Here is a 16,770-nt window from a genome sequence, read left to right on the forward strand (position 1 = left end):
TCTGCTGTATTCATCATCGTTTATGTTCAAGTAAGAATGTTTTGATTTTAGAATTGAATATGCGACCTGTAAAGTATCACGTATAAATAAGACAAGAGTACACTTTCTTATTTTTCAAACTTTAAGTATTGAATAAAGAAATCACTTTGACTTCAAAAGCGTCCTCTTGACTTCAAAGGTGTCCCGTGAAAATTCGGATAATTTTATGCTCCACCTGCTGTATTCAACTTGTTTAAGATAATGTATTACTTCAATCGCGTCACTTTCTATGGTAGGTATTGGATATCTTTGTAAAAAAATAAATTAAGAAAGTGTCCCCCTAAAATATTGGCCTCGAGCCCTATTCTGGTGTATTTTTCATCTGTGCATTCGTAGCATAATGCTGAGACCTATAGATCGCATTCGTGTCAAGGGATATCGATTCAGAACCGCTGCTAATCTTTCCATAGACCTTTTCTGTAGTTTACTACGACACCAATCAGTTTTTTATTTACCTCGCAAAATAATGAAATAGCTTAGTCTTTGAATAAATGAACATGTACATACTTTATCTCTGACTATCTATGACTCGTCTCCTACTTCCGTTAATAATGTTGAATGTGGCAACATCTAATTTCAGCCGTTTTAAGAGCCGTAGACTTGTTCTGCTCGGTTCTTAACTTTTGTCAGACCCAAAGTATACAATTATGCGAAAGGGCAAACGTCGCAGAATTCGTGGACGTCGGCGCACAGGAAAACGGTTGAAAATACATGTTTATATTATTGAGGTAGCTAGCAGAAGTACACAATGGGTCGTGAACTGACCAGTGTTATAGTACCGGTCGAAGTAAACTAACAAAATGTCTATGGCTGGCTTGTAGCGATGAATTTTTGACCCGCAAGTGCGATTGATACGCCACAGCACTGCTGAAAATTGTATTTCATATCCGTTTATGTATTTAAGAGCAGCAATTAGAATGACTTCCAAATATCGATATGACTTCAAATGAGTCATTTTGTAGATAAGTCATGATTGATATAGACACTAGCCCTCCCCATTGTTAATTCTGTGCTCAGCGCATATTTTGTACATTTTTTCCCGACTTTAGGTATTCAATACCAAAATAACATATCTCAGGGTGATAATGATAAATGTACCGCCAGTAAATAAAACTTTGCAGAATCAACAAATAACTAGAAAGCATTTGCAAGCAAAAGCAAAGTTCCAGAGACCACAGGCAGCGGAAGAAAAGAGAATTTGAGACGAAGATTGATACAGAGCGGTAACAACATAATACAACTAAAAGCAAGGCAGTCCAGGGAATAACAGTACACAGATTACAAATGCCTACATGTACGGTACTTAAAAAACGCAACACATACAAAAGGGGGCGACAACTCACGGAATGTATATCTGACGAAGGGAGACATTGGACCTAGGCCGTTGAACTTGAAGACCGGGGCCACATGGCTTCCCACTCAGCTCCTGACAATCAACAAAGAAAGCCTCGTATATGTAAACAATTCTGAAGCAGGATCGGCCAATTTGCATAACAGTAACTATGTAAATTTTGTGTCAATCATGCAATACACACATCACTCCACAGCATCAAAAAATCCAACAATAAAAGGATAAAGTAAAATCTTTTATGCACTATAAGCACTTCATATATTACATCCATATTTTCATTCAAAGTCTTCCAGTTCTCTCTAGAATAACATTCAAAATCATTTATGTGATCCTCAGTTACTACAAGTTTGTCTGTAGCCAGATTGCTAAAACCATGGACGTTTTTTAAACGGCCATGGCAAAACAGTTACACGGACAAGTTCATAGGGGACTGAATATTGCACTTACACAGTTACAATTCGGAGTCAGCAGAGCATGCCTGCAGAGAAATATGTTGATTCTAAAACTCAATTCATAATAAAGAGAAGTCCGAAAATATTTATATCGGGTATTTTCAAGAAAAGGATTTGAAATTGCATCGACTTCTACTTCGACAAACGTACGAAACTTGGACAACAGTGTGGCGTCGGCCGCCATGCATAGTATGGAGCACACTTGAACACACGCGACCTTTAACCTATTCTGTACCGTACCTACATAGTTGCTGTATATTCAGATGATCAAACGAATGATTATTTTAGCTCATGCAGTTCCTTTTTATTTCATTTCATGATGCTTGAATATTGTAAAACGGGTCATGGATTTTGAAACTGGATCAAGTGCAATTGTTTCTCAAAGTCAATCGAACGAATCCATGCAAGTTACGAATGCGTGACACGAGGTTACACACATGGTTACAACGTCATGTTGACATACACAGATCTCGAAATGGCTAACTCCGACACGCAACGATCTGAACACGCAGCAGTACCATACATTTTACAAATTTGCATTTGATGTTTGTCTCAACCAATCGTACGATTTCAGCCACTTCTGATCAAAATAATCACTTTTCCTGACCTTCGGATACTTACAAGTACGATATTGGCGGCAGTGGCAGTTGCCTATGGTATAGATGCTTTGGCTGAATGCCCGCTGGCAAAAATGCAACACCAAGCCTTTCCTTGAGCTTCATGTCCGTTGTATGCAATGGCCGGTTTCTGTACTAGTCTGGTGCCGAAGCACTAAACCCAACAATTTCGGCCCCACAATGGTTCTCGGTAGTTTCTGTATCTTCAAAGTCTACTGAATCAAGATCTGCATGATGCCACCCTGGCACCCTTGGGCATTTTAATATATTCAAGATGGCCGCCAAGATGGCCGCCAAACATGTAAATGGTAATATCTCAGCTCTTTGAAATGTTATCAAAATGATTTTAGTGTCACTTTCCGGCTAAACAGGGTCAAGGAATTTATTTCTTTCATTACCGAACATGTGAAACTCTTAATTTGTATAAAAAAATCCAAGATGGCTGCCAAAATGACCTCAAAACGGGTAAAATGTCATATCTCAGCTTCATGACAAGCCATTGGAGTCATTGTGGTCTTCTATGCAAGGTAAATGGGGTGAAGAAACTTATATCTATCATTGCCTAACATTTACAACCCTCAATTTGCATAAAAACTCAAGATGACTGCCAAGACGACCTCCAAAGCAGTTAAAATGTCATATCTCAGCTCAATGACAAGCTGTTTGAGTCATTTGCTATCCATTGCAAGGTATATTGGATCAAGCAATTTATATATTTCATTAGCTGACATATGCAACCCTTCATTTGCATAAAATTTGCATTGGGGTCCCAATGCCTGTGTCGGTATGTAACAAGTCATATCTCAATACACCATGCCACTGGTTTAGGTGTTTTTGGCATGTTTTACGGGTCTAAGAATTGGTATCTTTTGTTATATTTGCTGTAAAATCAAATATGAAAATCTGAATTTCATACTTACAATCCAAGATGGCTGCTAAGCTGGTTTCCACAACAAATATCAAGGTATATCTTACCTAAAATTGCATCCTAGAGAATAATACATTAAGGTTTCAGGGCTGAAGGATAATTTTCGCTCGTTATATATAATGTAAAATATTTCACTGAAAGACAAAAGGACCACCTAATATCAACTATGGCCACACAAATGGATGCCACAAAAACACTGAGTCGTACCTTAAACTAACCAAGCAATCTTGAGACCTATTTTGTTTTGTTTGGTCAGGTTTAATTACTTGTTTTATTTACGTATTTTATTTTGTGTGTTTTATATACTATTTTTATTTGTCGCAGAATTTTAATCTCTGTTTTTTACATGAAAAAAAAACTTTCAAGAACATCGCAAAAAGAGGGAGTTTAACTTATAATGCTTATAATGTTGTCAAAATATTACATCATATCTCCATTTACTAAGTAGCTTGTGAGACCAATTTTTGCGTCTTTTGATACATTTGAAGGGTCTGTTGTATATAATACTGTAAAATCCAACATATATATCAAAAGGCAAGTCAAAACATCATCGATGCTCTAAATATATATACCGGTATATAAATAAATAAATAAATAAATAAATAAATAAATAAATAACTTAGCATTGAACACTGTAATTTCCCGCAAAGACATCCCTATACTTATATATATACATATATATATACATATATATATATATATATATATATATTATATATATATATATATATATATATATATATATATATATAGTTTTCAATCTGGTTCGAACCCACAACGTACGGCATCAGTCGCCTAGCGGAGAGGCCACAGAGAGAACCGCTCGGCTAAATCTCCACTCCCAAAAAGAGTGGTTCAATAGCCGGCTAAGTTGTTACATTTTTCTGACTGAGACCGCTCTATATATATTTAAAGTTAAGTTAAGTAAAAGAAACCTTATTAAGTCGTATCCACATTGGGATCTTGATCATAAAGTATAATAAGGTTTTGCAAAATCAACAACAAAAGAGTATTAGATAAGAGATAAATATAAATCTATCGATATATGCGGATATTACATGTTTATCAATATTTTACTTTTTTCATTTTCTCTTGTCTACATTTATATGTATGTGTGTGCCAGTTGGTATGCCCGTTATTTTTAGAAGCAGTTTTTTGTGTTGCGGCTCCCATGGCTTGCATGTAGGCCACTGCAGCATAACAAGACACAGCATTTGCACCTAGCAGTTGTGGCTCTTTGTTTGCATACATTTTGGTTGTTGGTATGTTTCTTATCATAGTCCAATAAAAGCTGGCACAAGCCTTCAAAACAGTACAGGTATGTCTGCAATCCATCTATGGAGAAGGGATGTGATAGGAATCACGTCAGCACTGTTATGTACTTTGGTTTTATTCCGAGACACGTCAGCACTGTTATGTACTTTTGGTTTTATTCCGAGACACAAGGACAAATACACAAGCTCATCAGTATAAACTTTTGATGTAGTTAGTGGATTTGAACTAGTGATGAAGATTGTTTTCGGAGGAGCAAGGTGTCTATATGTTTAACTACAAAAACAACAACAATTCAATTAAATATTTGGTAATTGTACTGCAATTAAACTGTTCAAAGTGCTTTTGATAGGTGTCAAGCGCAAAACATTCATATTCTTGATGCCCCTACGGATGACCCTATCACAGAAACTATAAAATTATTTGTTGCATAACGGGTGCAAAACTAGGGGTACAACTTTAGAGGGATAACATGAAATCGTCTCGTCAAAAGTAGCAAAAGACAAGTATCTTTATTGTCAAAAAGAATAATATAATTCATGTAAATGGATGGCTCGACAATTTATTTGAGTGGAAATGTGAATTCAATGACCTGTCAAACGGACTCAAACACATACAACCTTGTGTCGAAGATGCTAGATAAATTAAGATATGGTGTAATGTTTTAGGCAACCATTATAGCAGCTATGCGGGATAAAATCCCTCCATTAGAAGTAAGATTTTTCCAGCTCAGAAAACAAGAAATGAAAACTCTGCGACCAATATTGTAATGTATTAGTCACTAGGATGCAATTTCAGCTAAGATATACCTTGATATTTGTGTGGAAACAAAACAAAATAGGTCTCAACAATGCTTGGTTGGTCAATGTTTTTGTGGCATCCATTTGTGTGACCATAGTTGATATTGGGTGGTTATTTTTGCTTTCAATGAAATATTTACATTTTATATAACGAAAATAACTTATCCTTCAGCCTTGAACCCTTAATGTATTAGTCTCTAGGATGCAATTTCAGCTAAGATATACCTTGATATGTGTTGTAGAAACCACCTTAGCAGTCATCTTGGATTGTACGTATCAATTTCAGATTTTCATAGTTTATTTTACAGCAATTATAACAAACGATACAAATTCTTTGACCTGTAAAACATGCCAAAATACCTAAATCAACGGCATAGTGTATTGAGATATGACTTGTTACATAGTGACACTGGCATTTGGGCGGCCATCTTGGCTTTTTATGCAAATTAAGAGTTGTAAATGCCAGCTAATGAAAGATATGAATTACTTGACCCAATATACCTGGTGAAGGATATGCCAAAATGACTCCAACAGCTTCGTATTCAGCTGAGATATGATATGTCAGGCTATGATAGATATGAGTTCCTCAACCCCATTTACCTGGCGAAGAAGACCACAATGAGTCTAACAGCTTCTCATGGAGCTGAGATATGGCATTTTACCTGTTTTTGAGGTCATTCTGGCAGCCATGTTGGATTTATATGCAAATTAAGAGTTGCACATGTTCGGCAATGAAAGAAACGAATTCCGTGGCTCTGTTTACCTGGCATACGACACTAAAATCATTTTGATAACATTTCAAAGAGCTGAGATATTACCATTTACATGTTCGGCGGCCATCTTGGTGGCCATCTTGAATATATTAAAATGCCCAAGTGTGCAGGGGCGGCATCATGCAGATCCTGATTCAGTAGGCTTTGAAGATACTGAAATCACCGAGAACCATTGTGGGGCCGAAATTTTTGGGTTCGACCAAATATCAGGGTTTCGGCACCAGACTATACCACCGTCACTCCGTGCGGAGGAACGGTGTCTGTACGGTCGGCAGCTTAACACATTTCATGCTTTTTGAATTGAAGTTTCATCTATCTTAGCCTATGTTCAGTTCATTGGCACTACGGCTGTTTCACACTTGAAAAGCATGAAAAATAAAGGATCGGGCGAAAAAAATTGAGGATCGGGGCCGATCCCGTTAAACAGCCTGGGGAGAACACTGCCAAATATCTTCGGCAAAACTTATAATAAAGTTATAAAACCCACGTTCAAAAATGCTATCGCTCTCCGAAACGTCGCATATCTAAGCTTTTGAACGACCGGTCGCTATGCTGGAATCATCCAAAGCAAAAATTCAACATGTCCGCCATCGCCAGGCCAGTTTGTATGGAAGGCGTATGACGTAACAGTATAGCGCCACGTAAGGCGGGTATTTAGAGAAAAATAAAAGCAAAAAGCAACAAAAAACAAAGCCAAAGAAAGCTAGAATTATTAATAGCTGAACGCAATTTGATATTTGTGCAATGCAAAATAAAAAATAAACAAACAAGAAATGCCCGAGAAACCCGTCTCAGCTGAGCGATGACGTCATAAGCGTGTCGCAATGCATTCTGGGTAATGAAGATAAAATTTGTATATAGCATGTTCTATGGTAGTAACACGAGAAATAGAGAAAGAAAGAAAGAAAGAAAGAAAGAAAGAAAGAAGGGAAGTGAGCAAATATGACTGTTCCAGAGCTGATCTCTGGAACTAATAAGAGGGTCAGAAAACTTTATTTTTAGGGGCGTTAGCTTCGGAAATTTGTTACCTTCGAGATTTGATATACATTTTGTACTCAAGAGGAACGAAGTGAGAAAATCGAAAGTTGAGAAGGGTTAGCTCAATATTGATCAGATTTTCCAAGCTTTTTGTATCTTAATTACATTTACTTCTGATGACGCTGAATTTAGCATCTGTGTGGATGAGGCAGGTCCCCTCTTGTCAAAAAAGCCATACATTTATATAATTGAAATATCGATATTGCCTAAACTTCAGGTAAGTCGAGACAATTCATGTGAGAAAACATTCATCGGAGTGATGTGCAGTCTTGGGTCGGGAAACTGTCTGTTTTTATTTATGGCATCTTCCGGTAGTTGTTTAGGTATGACAAAATGTTCTTGACTAATTCCAATTTTCTGGGGAAAATGTTTATTACGTTCGTTTTCACGTGTTTAGGCCTTATGGTTATCAAATCTAGACTTCTGATCTTATGTATTTCTGATCCCAATCACATTTATTTCGTTCATAGTTACCCTTGTCATTAACATCTTAGTTTAAATTGTGATATTTCCCTTCTTGTTTAATTCCAATCTGGGCGTAAATTTGATAAAAAAACAGCACGTGTATGATCAGTGATTTATCGAAAAACTTGAAAACGACTGACAGTTTCTTGTACTGAATGCAAGGGTAACATGTCCAGTAACTTGGCGTCCCTCGACAACCTATTTATTTGTGACATTTTGGTCACGTTTTGTTTTGGAAAATGTAATAGTTAGAAAGTCGTCTTTTAAAAAACTGATACAGAGCTATTCTACAAGTTTCGTTTTCGCAAAAGATTAGACAGTTGGAAGATGAACTTGACCAAAGCATTTATCGTAACTGCAACCAAGTTGTTTAGTGGCGATCGTTTTCGATATACTGTCTACAGCAATGTTAAGGCATAGCGTTGTCGGGGAGCTCACTCCTCGTGGCGAAGAAGTCAACGGAGTAAACATTTTGAGTGCGAATATAATGAACCTTCAGAATCGTCAAATATTCAAAATGGAACTATGATTTACAAGTCTTTGTTTAAGCTCAAGGAAGAATTACTAGTTGAATCGACTCTGTGCAGCCAGCAATTTTACAAGAGGTACACGAGTTGTTCTTAAGTTGTCTGCATCGCCAGTAGCGTCATAATTTAAAATGATAGCTTACTCCGTCTGTTTATCTGTTTATTGACAAAGGTATAAAAGAGATGGGGACAAAATGTTCTTGGTTAGGCAAAATAAGAAAGTGACGGTAATTCCGGTAACCCGACCAACCCTAGAATACCCTCCAATCCATGACATTTTTATGCATCTTTAAGAAATTCTCTATATTTTATCCGTCTCAGCCAAGAAAAATAAAAACAATTTTCCTCCGACCTAGCCACACTTATTTCTGAAGGTATGTTACAGAAAACACATCCTCTAACATATCTACCTTAATTCTTGGAGACATGTTATTTGAAACATACACATTTTTTATGTTTGGCCTAGGCTTAGATTAACCTAGCAGGGCAGCCTACCAATCGGTCTTGTAAACAATTATAACAGTTTATTTCATTAAAATATGATATTCCAACACAAGTGACCATACATTTTCGGTGGACATAATAGGTGTTGTGCCCTTGAGCAAGGCACTTTACTCCTCAGTGCTCCGTTGGGGGTTAGTGGGTTATGCATACCTCATCCTGTAATTGGGCTAACGCCTGTTGGATGATGGACTGATAATATATAAATAATACCTGCCCTCCTGAAATTGCAAAAACATTCCCCATTTTTCCCACAAGAGGGTTTCCTTTATTCCCTCTCCCCATTTAAAGGAACTTCGAATTCCGCTATCCTTTCCCCTAATGACTACAGACTTCCATGTTTGGTGATTAGTCAGCCACTTACGCCTGAAGTTCTCAAGAATATACTTAATCCAACAATTGATACCGAGACAGTCGGGCCAGTAGATTTTCCACCAGCTTTTGATTTTGGAATTGCATGGGGCGGCTCACGCGATAGCGGCAGCCAGGGATTTTTAATAGACGGTTTCGGCGAGGAGGAACTTGAAAAAGCTTATTATCCACCTGGCCAAGAACAACTAGAACAACCTCGAGTCTCACTCAAGAACCTACACAAACTTCTTAATGCTTGTGAATCTGTGTGTGCTTATAATGCTCCGTTTGACTTACAGGCACTTGACATGATGAAGAGACAAGACTTTGGAGTTACTTGTCTATGGCTCATGTCAGTTGTGTACATTATACTTCAGCCAGAACTTATCGATAAAGCTGAACAAGGGGGACTCGAAAGAACAGTTCATAACAACATGAGAAGTCGCTTTGAAGATCTTGCAAACTTAATATGTACATCTGGAGTACCACCTCATCCACATACAGCTCGAAAAGATGCAATAAGTGAACATTACTTACGACAATACATGATAAATACTTGGCCGGGTGGATGGGATAAAAATGGTAAACTGTAACTTTACGCTTTCAAGAGATTAAGGCTTGATCCATGGTACTTATTGAATAACTTTCGTAATTACTTAAGGTAGCTACATACCTTTTAGACACTTTCAGATTTTTATTTTTTTCTCAATTTAACACGTCCCAAACCCCAATAAAGTATACATTTTCTGAAAGCCCTGATATAGAGCTATCCGACCAAGCACAGTACATGGTCATTATTTGCATAAGAGTCACGTGACAAGCGTTTTGCTGAACCTTCCAAAAACCGGTTTTTCCAGCCTTATGCGAACACGCTGCAAGATTTCCGGTTGGAATTTCTTCATTGACAAGCCTTGACAATATCCTTCAAAACCGTGTCTGGGATTTTCTTTATATGCCTTTGTTTTTTTAATGCGCTCTTAAAGGTGTTAGATGAAGGTGCTTTTCAAGGAATTTTAATTATCACGCCATATAATTTGAATGGAGCCTCCGGGAAAAAATCGCAGACACGGTTTTGAAGGATATTGTCAAGGCTTGTCAATGAAGAAATTCTAACCGGAAATCTTGCAGCGTGTTCGCATAAGGCGGGAAAAACCGGTTTTTGGAAGGTTCAGCAAAACGCTTGTCACGTGACTCTTATGCAAATAATAACCGTGTACTGTGCTTGGTCGGATAGCTCTATATCAGGGCTTTCAGAAAATGTATACTTTATTGGGGTTTGGGACGTGTTCAATTGAGAAAAAAATAAAAATCTGAAAGTGGCTAAAAGGTATGTAGCTACCTTAAGTTATTACTTATGTAGTACTTGACAAGTACCAGCACAGGAACTACATATAAGTACTTATGAAGTTCTAATAACATTTTCCTCTGGCTCCCAACTATGAACTTTCTCGATAACCTTTCCATTTTATCAGATAATATTTCTTTCCTCTAATTTATTTCGTCTTCAAAATTCGTTCTACTCTGTACAGCTCGTCGGCGCCAGCAGTGCTCTGAAGTTCATCAGAATAGAAAGTGCCGAGTATTTCCTCTCCATTCAGATCTTTTATTTTGTAAACTGGCGGCGTTCCCAGTCCAGCTGCGTACACCACTTTTGAAACTATGAAAATCTCCTCTGTTCAATTTGGTAAATATCCTTTCCTGAAAGTGGTCTTGTATTTTGTAATTCAAACCCGTTCTCCCGGCTTGAATTCAGGGTTAGCTCCCATGGCTGCCAACTCAGGGTAAAGTGTATAAAATGCCTGCCAATCGTTGTCCTCTGTTACATCGACGGGTTTCATTTTGATACTTCCATGTACGGTGTTATTGTAATGTATATACAACGCGGAGATGATCATTTGGTTGAAAGCAAAACGGGTAAACCGGTTACTGTTAATTTTAACCCTTGCATTGACATATCACAGTTTACTACAATAAGACTATTACAGTGTTCACTCTTTAATTCATGGTATAACATAATGGGGACGATAGTATAATAAAATATCAAGAAGGTGGCCAAGATAAGAAGACCAAATCAATACGTCAAGGTAACTACAATATCGATACACTCAACAAAGCGATTGGGTTGAAACAGAAAATTAATTTTGAAAAACATCTGCCGACAAACCGCGTTCTTCTAACTTTGGCTAAAGATGTTAAAGTATTTTTAATGCTACAGGTAACTTCGCTAACCTCGTCGGTTTTTCAGATAAACCTGAGGACAACCCCGTGATAAAAAGTACTATGAGTCCAAAGAGAGCGGATTTCTTAACAGTCACTAAATATATAGTTCATTCAGATGCTGTCGATGTGACTGGAAATTATGTTTCATTTGGCTCGGGTGAATACATACAGGGGAAAGTATCGGACTGTTTACAAATACTTCCCGTCCAGGATACAAAAATAAGTGAAAAGGTCACCTATGATTTTAAAAACAGCTCAATTTCCATGCCATTGAGAAAAGGCTCAGATTACATGAGTTCAATGCGTATTTGGATAACAGATCAAAACGGAAAGGAAGTCAATTTCAATAACTGGCCAACTAGCTTTTGTATTGAATTATTGTAGCTAACGCATCATAAACCATCCCACGACCAATCCTCCAGCAATATAAATCATTTCATATTTCTTTTGCTCAGGACTGGGCTGATAATAATCTGAGAATTGCGCTGACGCTTGCGCTGCTTCGCCTGATGCAGAGCTAGCTTGCGCTGACTTAGTCGCCGCTGCTTCTTCCAGGATTTCTGCATCTGTATCTCTTAATTCAGCTGCAGCATGCATATCTTTAGCCTGATTTTCTCTTTCCCAATCAGCCTGGAGTAATCTTTTTTCTGACCAGACAGCACGATCATGTTCAAATTTTTCTAATGCTTTATCATGTCTAATTTTCTCTTCAATAAGAGCCTCACCATTCCCGGAAAGCTTTTGACCGATAATATTTCCTCCTGTGAATGCCGTTGCATTTAATACAGCACCAAGAACTGTCATTCCTATTGCTGAAGCCATGATTGTATATTATTACAAGGTATTATTTATTTTTCACTGTATATACGATAATTATGTCTGGCCCAAGTAACTACGGTCTAGGTGCAATTCACGGACAAAATCTCGAGCTCGAAGATCTGAGTGATGTTAAAATTAACAATAATACTAAGATAGCTGGTAATCATAATAAGGATTACGTCCTTCGATACAAGGACCGTGGAAAAACATTTCGTTTTATCGGCCGCAACAGTGCAGAAGCACGAACACGCTGTAGAATTTTCCGAACTGAAAGACGTCGATGAAACCATAATAGACGCTACAAAGGCTGCAAATGATCCTACTCCTTTTGCTCTGACATGGGATAAGGCTAGTCAGCAATTTAGGCCTTATAATGTACCGCGTAACATCTTAGATATATTGGATAGTGAAATTGCAGGAGGTGTTGCTGAACTGCCAGGAACTCCAAATGTGATTTATTTTGATAGCAATGTTAACAAATATAAGTTGCTAGATTTTCGTCGTTGGCTTGAGCCTGTTAATCCATACATTACACTACTCGGTATACCGGTTCACCTTAAAATTAGTCCTCTTAATACAATAATGTCTTCAGATAATACACTGCGAAGGTGGATAAATGATGGGGAGAATTATTGTTCATATACAGCTAGCGGAGTTCCAGTAAGATTATTTTGGGACACAACTTTAAAGAAACTGGGTCTGAAGAGTGTGGGGGAGGGGACAGCTGAATTAACTTTACAGACTGCAAATCAACAGATGACTGATAATATGAAAATAATTGAACATGGTACAGTTTTTATCAAATGCATAAAGTTAAGTACAGGAACAGATTTTGACAATTTAATTGGAAATATCGCTTTAAAAACAGATTCAAGAACACCTTGCAATATTATCATAACCATAGATAAAGACAGAAAGGATTTAGATATTGTTGCACACAGTAGTGTAGAAAGTAATAACATTTCATTTGTTAAAAAAGATACAACTACTTACACTTTAGATATCAGTACCATTTATCTAAAATGTCTCATTTTATTTGAAGTAATGGTCTTCCGACATATTTTAAGTTCAGAGGAAATTTCTAAAATTTTATCTATCGCGTGAGCAAGTTAACTCCCGAGTTCAGAAAAAAAATTCCATAGAAACTGCGACCTCAGTCATGCCGTAGGAAAAATTCACATCAGCTAGACTCCGGTTCTGAAGAGGTAGCTACTTACGGTGCTTCCGTCGACTGACTGACAACACTCGTTCCGTAACCCTTTATATAGACTAGTTTGATGGTGATGACTCACACGTAATTTCCCACGGAATTCCCCTTTATTTCAATCACGTACATGTCGCTACATGCCACGGAATTCCCCACTGAATTATTTTTAGATCACCATCTGTTACCCATATCAGTGGAAATTCCAAAGCCTATCGGAACGGGGTTGCTATGGCTACCGCACTGACATGTAGCAACATGTTCTGTTATGGAAGGGAGCTACAGGGAGGGGAGGAGAGGAAATTCCCCTCCCTGTAGCTATGTAAAAAAATTGTCACAGAGAGGACCATTTATATACTACTGTCTAACAAAATGCTACTTCCTTCATTTTAGAGATAAAATTAATCAGCTCAAGACGATCCAAGTCAACATTAAAGTTAATACCAAGTACATTGAAATCTTTATCAATCCAAAGCAAATTTCTGTCTGGTAATAAGACCTCATTGGAGAGACATTTTGAGCCAACAAGAGCAGTATTGTTTTATCATAGTTTATACGTAGACCTGATAAACGTGCAAAGGAGTCTAATGTGTCTAATAAACATTTTTATGATTTTTGAGAGCCATCTAAAAATGACAATGTCTCGTTGGCGTACTGACCGAGCTAAAATTCCTTATCTCTGAGCCAAATACCTTTAATGTTATGGTTTGCTCTGATTTCATGGGCATGAATTTCGACGCACGTGATGAACAAATAAGGGGACAGTGGGTTCCCTTGTCGGACACCGCGCTCAAGAGAAAAGAAGTGAGAAAAAATTTCGTTATTTATAACACAGCTTGAGATGTTCGCATACAAAACTTTGACCCACTTTCGAAAGGAAGGTCAAAAATTAACCTGAGCAAATATTATCAATGAATCCCACGAAAGGGTGTCAAACGCTTCTTCAAAATCCAGAAGTGCCAGCAAACCAGAAACTTTGTCCAACTTAGCGGTTAACAATACATCAAATATTAAGCGAGTATTTTCGCCGATAAACCTCCCTTAAAGAAGCCTTTTTGGTCTGAATGAATAATTTTAGGCAAAATGCTTTTCATACGATTTGCTAATGCGCCTGAAGCAAGTTTTCAGTCTTTATAAATTCGGCTTTTTTCCTCACTGCGTACGGGATAGTAGCCCCCGAATATTGATTTTCAATGTATCAAGTAATAATTGATCCGAAATACTAAAACAGTGCTCAGATTGTGAATTTACATCTCTATAATCATTTACAGTATCGCGTATTTTTTCTTGACCAAGTCAACATACGCATCATCATTCAGAAGGGCAGAATTAAACGTCCAGAATCCTTTACCACGAGGAGTTTGATCAAAACATATTAATTGATAAAACTATCAGAGAATGGTCACTTCTATAACCTGCGCGAATCTTTGCCCCAGTAGTCATAGAAAGCAAATCAGGCGTGATAAGAAAATAGTCCAATCTACTTTGGATAAATACGGGGTTTCGCCTCCGCCATGTGAAGTGGCGTACAGATTCATGTCATAGGCCAGGTATCGGTTAAACTATACTGTTCACAAAGAAGGTCAATTTCGAATCGCGCTTCGGAATGCTTATCGGTTGTACAGCCTGCAGTGTCGACTTGGAAATTTCTTACAACATTTCAATCTCCAACTAATATGACGGAGTCATTACCAATCATATTAGTTTTTTCCTTTATATCAACAAAGAAAGCCGGGTCGTTCTCATTTGGACCATACAAACAGACAAGAGTGAAACAGAAATCATGTATTGTTAAATCTAGTAAGATAAACTGACCATTTGTATCACTTTGTTCAGAATGCAAAGTATATTCGAAAATATTTTTAAAAAGAATGGCGTTACTCCCACTAAAGAATGCAGGTGCTCCCCACTCCAATCGCCATCTGGTAAACCCGTTCAAAAAACAACGGGCCTCTTGCAATCAAAAAATCGATGCATCTTGCTTGCAAAACCAATTGAAGACATCCTTTCTTTTGCTCTACATACATACATACATACATACATACATACATACATACATACATACATACATACATACATACATACATACATACATACATACATTTAAATGAAAGAATGGGAACAGCACATCAGACAGTCATCAATACTTACTTTCATTGTAACCATAAAATGTTGATACTTTTTTCGTCAATGATATGGACGGGTACATCACACAAAAATAATTGTATACCCAGTATATACACTGTGATGTGCTCTTGCATTCATCGCAACATTGCTGGTCTGTGTTGGCAGATCCAATGATAGGGGCTCCGACAGCTTCTATACCCTGACGTTTGTTGCAGTCTGTTGAGTTAAAACAAAGTGATTGAATAATACGAAATGTGGTCAAACATAAACCTTTTCTGAGAAGTAATGAGTGCAGAGTAGATAGGAAAATTATAGATGAAAGAGAATTTCTACTTAGGTGACTCCCATATCAACCTATCTGTTTATATGTGCGTTATTATGGCCCTATACGATTTGCACTTCCCAATTTGCTCTTTAGAAGCGGCGATAGTGAATAAGAATTTTTACGAGTTGCATATTTCGCCGTCAAACTGTTCAATTATATACGTCTACGTTGAGCATAGTATACTTCCTTCTGTCCCTGCCTATTACATAGCGACTGGTCGATTTCTTCGTTTTGGCCTGGGGATGGTGGATTACTTTTTGTGGACAACAAAATGTGGTTTCGGGTCTTTTGGTAGGTTTTCGTTTGTGTCCCATTTTTTCTGAATGAACGCGGAGATAAAACTGCAACAGAGCCGTGTAATTACGTTTAGTTGAGTCCGCTCGTTTAAAACCCAACACAAATACATGTCCTGTGTCTGATTGTAATTCTAGGATGTCTTCTGTCGAGTTTTCCTTACCGCTCTGCTTTCCTTTCATTCTCATGAACCATCAAATTTTACCTGCTTCGGCCAGTCGTCTATATAATTTGCAGCTTGGTGTTGATCCTAACCTACCAAAAAGCATTGTTTGACTACGAGTAGGTGTGGATTTTTCAAACATGGACACAATACGTGCGAATCGCGGGAAGATAGCTCAGAAAGTCTTGATCTATCGAGAAACATTTTTCCTGGTAGTAATATTGTGACGTAGCCACTAGATAGTTAATATTTTATCACTCGAATTTAGCTTTTACCAATGACAATGACTGTGACCTATAGTAACCCCTTCTGCACGTGGGGCATCGTGAGAACGATTCCCTTGTTTATCTTCGAGACTCTTTGATGTAACCGTTCATCCGTCTTTAGTGAACGTATTGTTTTGACAACAGCTTAAGTCATTAACACCGACCGGACACTTAAGGAAGACCTCCTGCGTTATGTTGACAGATGTACTGATGGGAGCGACCTTCCTGTCTTTCACGT

The 16,770-nt window shown here is 37.6% G+C and overlaps 1 protein-coding gene across 1 annotated transcript in view; it reads right to left on the reverse strand.

Moving 5' to 3' along the window:
- The window catches only part of LOC139144120 (uncharacterized), a 386,360-nt gene that overhangs the window by 299,744 nt on the left and 69,846 nt on the right, over positions 1 to 16,770 (reverse strand). The gene's annotated exons all lie outside the window — the stretch shown is intronic.

The sequence above is a fragment of the Ptychodera flava genome, chromosome 11 (assembly GCF_041260155.1).
Source record: "Ptychodera flava strain L36383 chromosome 11, AS_Pfla_20210202, whole genome shotgun sequence".
NCBI lineage: Eukaryota > Metazoa > Hemichordata > Enteropneusta > Ptychoderidae > Ptychodera > Ptychodera flava.